Below are 8,735 nucleotides of genomic sequence, written 5' to 3' on the forward strand. Positions count from 1 at the left end.
ACCTTGACAATTTCTTTTGTACTTATTATTTTCTCTGAGATAGGACGTTGAATCTACATATGTTTATGACATTGTTTTCTTAGATAAAGGAAAGTTAAGTATTCTAAAGAAGATGACATATTTGAATATAGATGTGACCTTAAATTTTTTTTTTACATTATAACCTCAGATCAGTTGATTGAATTACAAGGTGCAGGTGATCAAGTTAATGCTCCTGTAGCGTTGGCTTCTGGATACCGCGTGAAGCACGTTCAAGATTAGATAGTAATTTGCATGGTATCTCATATTTTCGTCAGGAAATGCGCTATTGTTAACACAACCGTGCCAGTATCAAGGTGATGCACCAGATGTGTCAAATGCTTCTATGTGTCAAGTATGTATCGGACAAAATTCTCCCAAGATGAAGGCATTGCCTTTAGGAGCACTATGTCCAATGCACATTAAAATTGAACCGATTGTGATCAGTATAGATTGGTGAATTGTTCCGTGGCACCACAAGGTTATAATTGTCATTGGTCTATGTGTTAAGATTGATGTTGATTCGTGAATCGGGCGTTATTCTCATGCATGTATGACATGAACTTGTTCTAAAATCATATACTCCCTCTGAACCATATTAGTTGTTGCTCAAATGGATGTATCAAGCATTGAAATGTCTCTAGATACATCTGTTTGAGCGACAAGTAATATGGATTGGAGGGAGTACTATATGATACTTTTCCCATGTTTATTTTTGGAAACATTTGTGGTTCATCATGTAAGAACCATGAACAATCATATTATTATTTAACTTTTTTCATTGCTTTTCATGACATTGCTTGTGCCTTGCGACAGTGTATGGCCCTTTATCAATTATAACTCTGATAAAGTTTACCTTGGCACTCATTTAGTATGTTCCTATTTTTCCTTTTTGTACTTTTTCTTTCTCTACCATGTTCATTTGTACAATGCTTAATCGCATCATAAGTCCTATGAAGTTTGCATTAGATAACAGAAACATTATGGAATATTTTGTTCCATTTTTAGTATACGCACAGTAAATATCCTGTATGTTCTCTATGGAAAAGTTCACCCCCTTGATTGCCTTTGATGTGTGAATTTTGCTAATTATGAACAGGGAAATTCCTGTGTACGGTTATTCATGCGTTGCACGTGCACGCTTACTAGTACGTAGTATACATGTGTATATGTGTTCACGAATAAATTTGAAATTTTCGCGATCAGGAAAAATGAAATATAAAAATGAGCTCCCTGGAGCTCGGCCTCCGTTGGCATTTTCTGATATATGACAATTAGCACAACTAGATTACTTATTAAGAGCAGCAAGTTATTTTCTTTGATGTATATAACAATATAAATTGAAGACTAACCTTGTGCCTTAGGTTTATATAAGAGTTCACATGAATTGCAGTTCTCTTAATGGAGTACTAGTATGTAGAGGTGACGTACAGTTCACATTCATCTCTTGCAGTTCGTTTTGTTTATTTGGAGCAGCCAATGTTGCAGTTCACAGAGCAGCAAATGCCCACCGAGCAGAGATATTACATGTCGTATGGTGTATGACTGATTCTACACCAAGATAATATGAACTTACTACTATATTTTTGTGCAGATGATCAATGACAAGAGTTCGAGGTCTCAGATGATTGGAGCCCATTTTACCTTAGGCATAAGAGCCACTTCCTTGCCATCACTGACGGCAATCACGATTACTCGGCCCCTAAGCTGGCTTGCCTCTCGTCCTCAGAATAGTCGCAGAAGTTGTTTGTGGTCGCCCCACCCGGAAACACATTAAGCTTATCAACCATCTTGGCACAGTCCTTGAATAGCTCATAGCGCCGCGCCTTCTCCTCATCATCCTTGTAGGTGCGACGGTACTTGGCCATCCACTCCTCGAACCTCTTCTTCATGGCTTCCTCCTTGTATGTGCGGTGATACCTAGCCATCCACTCATCATACCTCTTCTTGAAGGCTTCCCCCTTCAGGGCCTCCTCCAGAACAAGATTGCGACCTGAGATAAAGGGTGAGACAAGGTTCAACTAACAAGGCCACAGATCCAGGGGCTGGTCAGTTTAATACCAACATTTGCCTTTCCAAATTTCAGCAAGCCAAAGTTGGGGCTTGGAAACATATTGCCAGCTAAATTTATGATTAGTATTTTGACAACTACTAATATAATTTGACAAGTGACATAGCCACCTAGTCATGCCAGTTTCTGTTCGCATGCCAAATATTGGCAAGGCAACGATTTGGTAGGGGACTGATCAGGCCCCCAAATGTAGATGTGTTTCATGCCTACTGGCCCCTCCGCATCCCCGTTTTGATACGATACCATATTACTAATAGGTGCAGTAATTTGCTAAAAACTTCCAAATGTGCAGCTATGTTTTTGTTTAAATAACACAGAGATTTTAATTCCAAGTAGAGTCCAATGGAAAAATCTACGTGAATAGAATTCTAATTCTATTGACTTAATCCGATTAATTGAATTAAACTCAATCCTCTGAAGCCAAACAGTTCATCCAACATCTTACTCCTCCCTATATGGCGAGACACTCAAACTCTTTTACATGGCAAGACTCACTCTCTTATAAACAATAGCGTTGAGACTATACTAGCCCACTATTTGATTCAAAATTTCGCTTATAGTAGTTTAATATTGGTCTAGAGAAACAAATTACTAAATTGACTGCGAGCATATTACATCAGAATTTCAATTCAATTACTCAACCTAGATACATCCAATATGTATAGGCTTAGGTTTGAAGATTTTAAATTACATTTGTCCATCTGCACGGCCATAAAAATAAAGGCACGTGCATGGCTAATAATAAAGTTCATAACAGTAAATAGCCACAATCAACACCACACAACTACTATGTATTTTCCTACTTGCCTACCAAGTTGCCCTTGCCACGGCCCATTTGATCTCTTGCAAGGTACATCAAAATTTTGGTATATATGGCTTGCTAGTCATTCCTGCATGCATATCTTTATTACTAGAGCAGATAAATTTTCTAGTTTATGTCCCGGTGATCCATTTAAGAATCCAATTAATCGGTCAGTGCTCAACACTTGCAAACAAACTAATTTGAAGAATACCGAGCTCGAGGAACAGGGCCAGTAAGCTAACCATCATGAACGTAGAAAGAAACAGTTTTAGGTGCTCCATATGGACTATGGAAACAAAACTTGTACGTTCAACCCCTTGGAGCATTAAACTCGAATTTATCACCAGATTTTCCCTTCAACGTATATACAGTGTTACCGCCTCGTGAAGTTACCTATGTTCACAAACAGTATTATCAAACATGAGCAAGGCGGTCCATGGATCAATTGCTAAATGAAAGAAATAGAGAGAAGTGCATATTTCAACCCCGAACTTTTGCCCTAGTCTAATTTACAACCCCGAACTCCAATACCGTCTAAACTACAACCCCCAACTCTCAAAACCGGTCAGGATTCAACCCTTAAAACCGGTCAACTTGGTCAAAACTGGTCGAGAGGTAGAGAAGGGATGAATCCTGACCGGTTTTGAGAGTTGGGGGTTGTAGTTTAGACGGTATTGAAGTTTGGGGTTGTAAATTAGACTAGGGCAAGATTTCAGGGTTGAAATATGCACTTCTCTCAAAGAGATAAGGTACGCTAGTTGTATCAATTTCTCTATCTAGAGCGAGAAAGTGAGAATGCAGAAACCCAATTGTGAAAGGGGCAAACAAAATGTGTGCTCAAGTGAACTTAAGGATCCCGATCTGATAACAGAACTCAAGAAGAAGCGCTTCATCAAAGCATATACTTTTGTGAAGCAAATTTCCATGAAATCAGTAGTGTAGTCAATCACTAGAATCTGAATCATCCGTGGACTGCACTCGCAATACACGCATGCCAAGCGACAGATAGCAAACGAGCACCCGAAATTTCCCTCAATCGTCTCCCCTGGATTTTGCACGAGAGCACCAACGAATCAACACACCCCTATATTAAATCAATATATAAAGTTACGCACTAGAACTAAACAAAAATCACGCACGTTACTAATCGCCAAATCGGCAAGCCGCAGCGCAGATCCCCGGGATTCGATGCGGGACCAATTTCAAGCCGACAGCCCCCACAGATCCGTACCAAAACAACCCATAATTGACTCAAATCAACCAGATCCTCGCATCCAAATCAAATCAAATCCGCAGGAAGAATGCGATGAGGGGGAGGGAGATGAATCGGGCGAGTACCGTGAAGTCGATGCCGGGGTCTGGGCAGTCGGAGCTCCAGAAGATGTCATGGTCAACGACGACGAAATTCCCCGACGTGAAGCCACCCTCGTAGGGCACCAGCTCGTGGATGCACTCGCCGGTTTCGGTGCCCGCCGCCACCAGCGCCACTGCCAGTACCAGCAGCATCGCCGGCGGCCACCTCGCCATGGCGGCTGGCGCGACCGTGGAGACCAGGTCTGGATTCCGGGTTGGGCGGGCGAGGCGGTGAGTTTCGCTTGGGTTCGGGAGGAGAGAGACTGAGGGTGACTGGGCGTCTGGAACGATCTCCTCTGCTAGACCTGTAGACATCACAGTCACAGGAGAGTCAACCGGAGCAGTCGGGTAGAGGTCGCCCAAATCCATGACCGATAATTAATGGCCAGCGCTGGGCGCCGGTGCGCCGGCCCAAACGTTTCGGCCGGTCCTCGCGCAGCCGCACAATTAGTGTCCCCAGAACCGCACGATTCAGCGAGCTATCCCCACGCACATCTACTTTTTCCTTGTTTCAGATTCACCATATCCTCTGCGGTGGTTTGCGCATAGCCCCCACCCCACCGCTCATTGGCTCACCGCCACCATTTGCCGGCTCACTGCGGCTGCCCGCCGGCTCACAGGCGGAGCAGCGCTCGCCTCGCTGGACAACTGCAAAAAATCTCTGTTTTGGCAGGTTCCAGCAAAATCAATTGCTGTTTCCAGCAGAAAAACACAAAGGCTGCAGAAAAGAAAAAAAAAACAAACACAGTCTCCGCCGTCGCCACCCAGCACCTTCTCGTCGGTTGAAGCAAATCCTCTGACCGGTTCAGCAAAAAGAAATACTGTTTCCAGCAAAAAACAAGAAAGAATACTGCAAAAAAATCAGCACGAGCACCACCTCGCCGGTGGAAGCAATCCCATGAGCTAGCTCCAGCAAAGAAAAATGCAAGTTCCAGCGAAAATCAATTACAACAAAAACACTTACTGTTGGAAATATGCCCTAGAGGCAATAATAAAAGCATTATTATTATATTTCCTTGTTCATGATAATTGTCTTTATTCATGCTATAATTGTGTTATCCGGAAACCGTAATACATGTGTGAATAATAGACACCAACATGTCCCTAGTGAGCCTCTAGTTGACTAGCTCGTTGATCAACAGATAGTCATGGTTTCCTGACTATGGACATTGGATGTCATTGATAACGAGATCACATCATTAGGAGAATGATGTGATGGACAAGACCCAATCCTAAACATAGCATAAGATCGTATAGTTCGTTTGCTAGAGTTATTTCCAATGTCAAGTATCCTTTCCTTAGACCATGAGATCGTGTAACTCCTGGATGCCGTAGGAGTGCTTTGGGTGTACCAAACGTCACAACATAACTGGGTGACTATAAAGGTATACTACGGGTATCTCTGAAAGTGTCTGTTGGGTTGACACGGATCAAGACTGGGATTTGTCACTCCGTATGACGGAGAGGTATCACTGGGCCCACTCCGTAATGCATCATCATTATGAGCTCAAAGTGACCAAGTGTCTGTTCACGGGATCATGCATTACGGTACGAGTAAAGTGGCTTGCCGGTAACGAGATTGAACGAGGTATTGGGATACCGACGATCGAATCTCGGGCAAGTAACATACTGATTGACAAAGGGAATTGTATACGGGGTTGCTTGAATCCTCGACATCGTGGTTCATCCGATGAGATCATCGAGGAGCATGTGGGAGCCAACATGGGTATCCAGATCCCGCTGTTGGTTATTGACCGGAGAGCAATCTCGATCATGTCTACATGTCTCCCGAACCCGTAGGGTCTACACACTTAAGGTTCGGTGACGCTAGGGTTGTAGGGATATGTATATGCAGTAACCCGAATGTTGTTCGGAGTACCGGATGAGATCCCGGACGTCACGAGGAGTTTCGTAATGGTCCGGAGGTAAATAATTATATATAGGAAGTGCTATTTCGGTCATCGGGACAAGTTTCGGGGTCACCGGTATTGTACCGGGACCACCGGAAGGGTCCCGGGGGTCCACCGGGTGGGGCCACCTATCCCGGAGGGCCCCATGGGCTGAAGTGGGAAGGGATCCAGCCCAAAGTGGGCTGGGGCGCCACTTCCCCTAGGGCCCATGCCGCCTAGGGTGGGGAAACCCTAAAGGGGGCGCCCCCTTGCTTGGGGGGCAAGCCCCCCACCCCTTGGCCGCCGCCCCCCTAGGAGATTGCATCTCCTAGGGCCGGCGCCCCCCCTAGGCCCCCTATATATAGTGGGGGGGGGAGGGAGGGTCTCTTACCTTTGCCTTTGGTGCCTCCCTCTCCCTCTCCAACACCTCCTCCTCCTCCATGGAGCTTGGCGAAGCCCTGCCGGAGTACTGCAGCTCCATCACCACCACGCCGTCGTGCTGCTGCTGGAGCCATCTTCCTCAACCTCTCCTTCCCCCTTGCTGGATCAAGAAGAAGGAGACGTTACGCTGACCGTACGTGTGTTGAACACGGAGGTGCTGTCCGTTCGGCGCTAGGATCTCCGGTGATTTGGATCACGTCGAGTACGACTTCCTCATCCCCATTCTTTGAATGCTTCCATGCGTAATCTACAAAGGTATGTAGATGCAATCCAATCACTCGTTGCTAGATGACCTCATAGATGGATCTTGGTGAAACCGTAGGAAAATTTTTGTTTTCTGGAACGTTCCCCAACAGTGGCATCATGAGTTAGGTCTATGCGTAGTTCTTCTTGCGCGAGTAGAACACAATTTGTTGTGGGCATAGATATTGTCAACTTTCTTGCTGCTACTAGTCTTATCTTGCTTCAACGGTATTGTGGGATGAAGCGGCCCGGACCAACCTTACACGTACACTTACGTGAGACCGGTTCCACCGACTGACATGCACTAGTTGCATAAGGTGGCTGGTGGGTGTCTGTCTCTCCCACTTTAGTTGGAGCGGATTCGATGAAAAGGGTCCTTATGAAGGGTAAATAGAAGTTGACAAATCACGTTGTGGCTTTCACGTAGGTAAGAAAACGTTCTTGCTAGAACCCTAAAGCAGCCACGTAAAACTTGCAACAACAATTAGAGGACGTCTAACTTGTTTTTGCAGCAAGTGTTTTGTGATGTGATATGGCCAAAGTTGTGATGAATGATGAATGATATATATGTGATGTATGAGATGTTCATGCTATTGTAATAGGAATCACGACTTGCATGTCGATGAGTATGACAACCGGCTGGAGCCATAGGAGTTGTCTTTATTTTTTGAATGACCTGCGTGTCATTGAGAAACGCCATGTAAATTACTTTACTTTATTGCTAAACGCGTTAGCCATAGTAGTAGAAGTAATAGTTGGCGAGCAACTTCATGGAGACACGATGATGGAGATCATGATGATGGAGATCATGGTGTCAATGCCGGTGACAGGATGATCATGGAGCCCCAAGATGGAGATCAAAGGAGCTATATGATGTTGGCCATATCATGTCACTATCATTATTTGATTGCATGTGATGTTTATCATGTTTTGTACATTTTGTTTACTTAGAACGACGGTAGTAAATAAGATGATCCCTGATAATAATTTCAAAAAAGTGTTTCCCCTAACTGTGCACCGTTGCGACAGTTCGTTGTTTCGAAGCACCACGTGATGATCGGGTGTTAGATTCAAACGTTCACATACAACGGGTGTAAGACAGATTTACACATGCAAACACTTAGGTTGACTTGACGAGCCTAGCATGTACAGACATGGCCTCAGAACACAGAAGACCGAAAGGTCGAGCATGAGTCGTATAGAAGATACGATCAACATGAAGATGTTCACCGATGTTGACTAGTCCGTCTCACGTGATGATCGGACACGGCCTAGTTAACTCGGATCATGTTATACTTAGATGACTGGAGGGATGTCTATCTAAGTGGGAGTTCATTGAATAATTTGATTAGATGAACTTTATTATCATGAACTTAGTCTAAAGTATTTACAATATGTCTTGTAGATCAAATGGCCAACGTAGTCCTCAACTTCAACGCGTTCCTGGAGAAAACCAAGCTGAAAGACGATGGCAGCAACTATACGGACTGGGTCCGGAACCTGAGGATCATCCTCATAGCTGCCAAGAAAGAATATGTCCTACAAGCACCGCTAGGTGACGCACCCGTCCCACAGAACCAAGATGTTATGAACGCTTGGCAGACACGTGCTGATGACTACTCCCTCGTTCAGTGCGGCATGCTTTACAGCTTAGAGCCGGGGCTCCAAAAGCATTTTGAGAGACATGGAGCATATGAGATGTTCGAAGAGCTGAAAATGGTTTTTCAAGCTCATGCCCAGGTCGAGAGATATGAAGTCTCCGACAAATTCTTCAGCTGTAAGATGGAGGAAAATAGTTATGTCAGTGAGCACATACTCACTATGTCTGGGTTACATAACCGCTTGACTCAGCTGGGAGTTAATCTCCCGGATGATGCGGTCATTGACAGAATCCTCCAGTCGCTTCCACCAAGCTACA

The 8,735-nt window shown here is 44.5% G+C and overlaps 1 pseudogene; it reads right to left on the reverse strand.

The window, feature by feature from the left end:
• Positions 1-1,435: 1,435 nt before the first annotated feature.
• On the reverse strand, positions 1,436-4,640 carry LOC125534551 (annotated as a pseudogene).
• Positions 4,641-8,735: the final 4,095 nt, after the last annotated feature.

The sequence above is a fragment of the Triticum urartu genome, chromosome 2 (genome assembly GCF_003073215.2).
Source record: "Triticum urartu cultivar G1812 chromosome 2, Tu2.1, whole genome shotgun sequence".
Classification (NCBI taxonomy): Eukaryota; Viridiplantae; Streptophyta; class Magnoliopsida; order Poales; family Poaceae; genus Triticum; species Triticum urartu.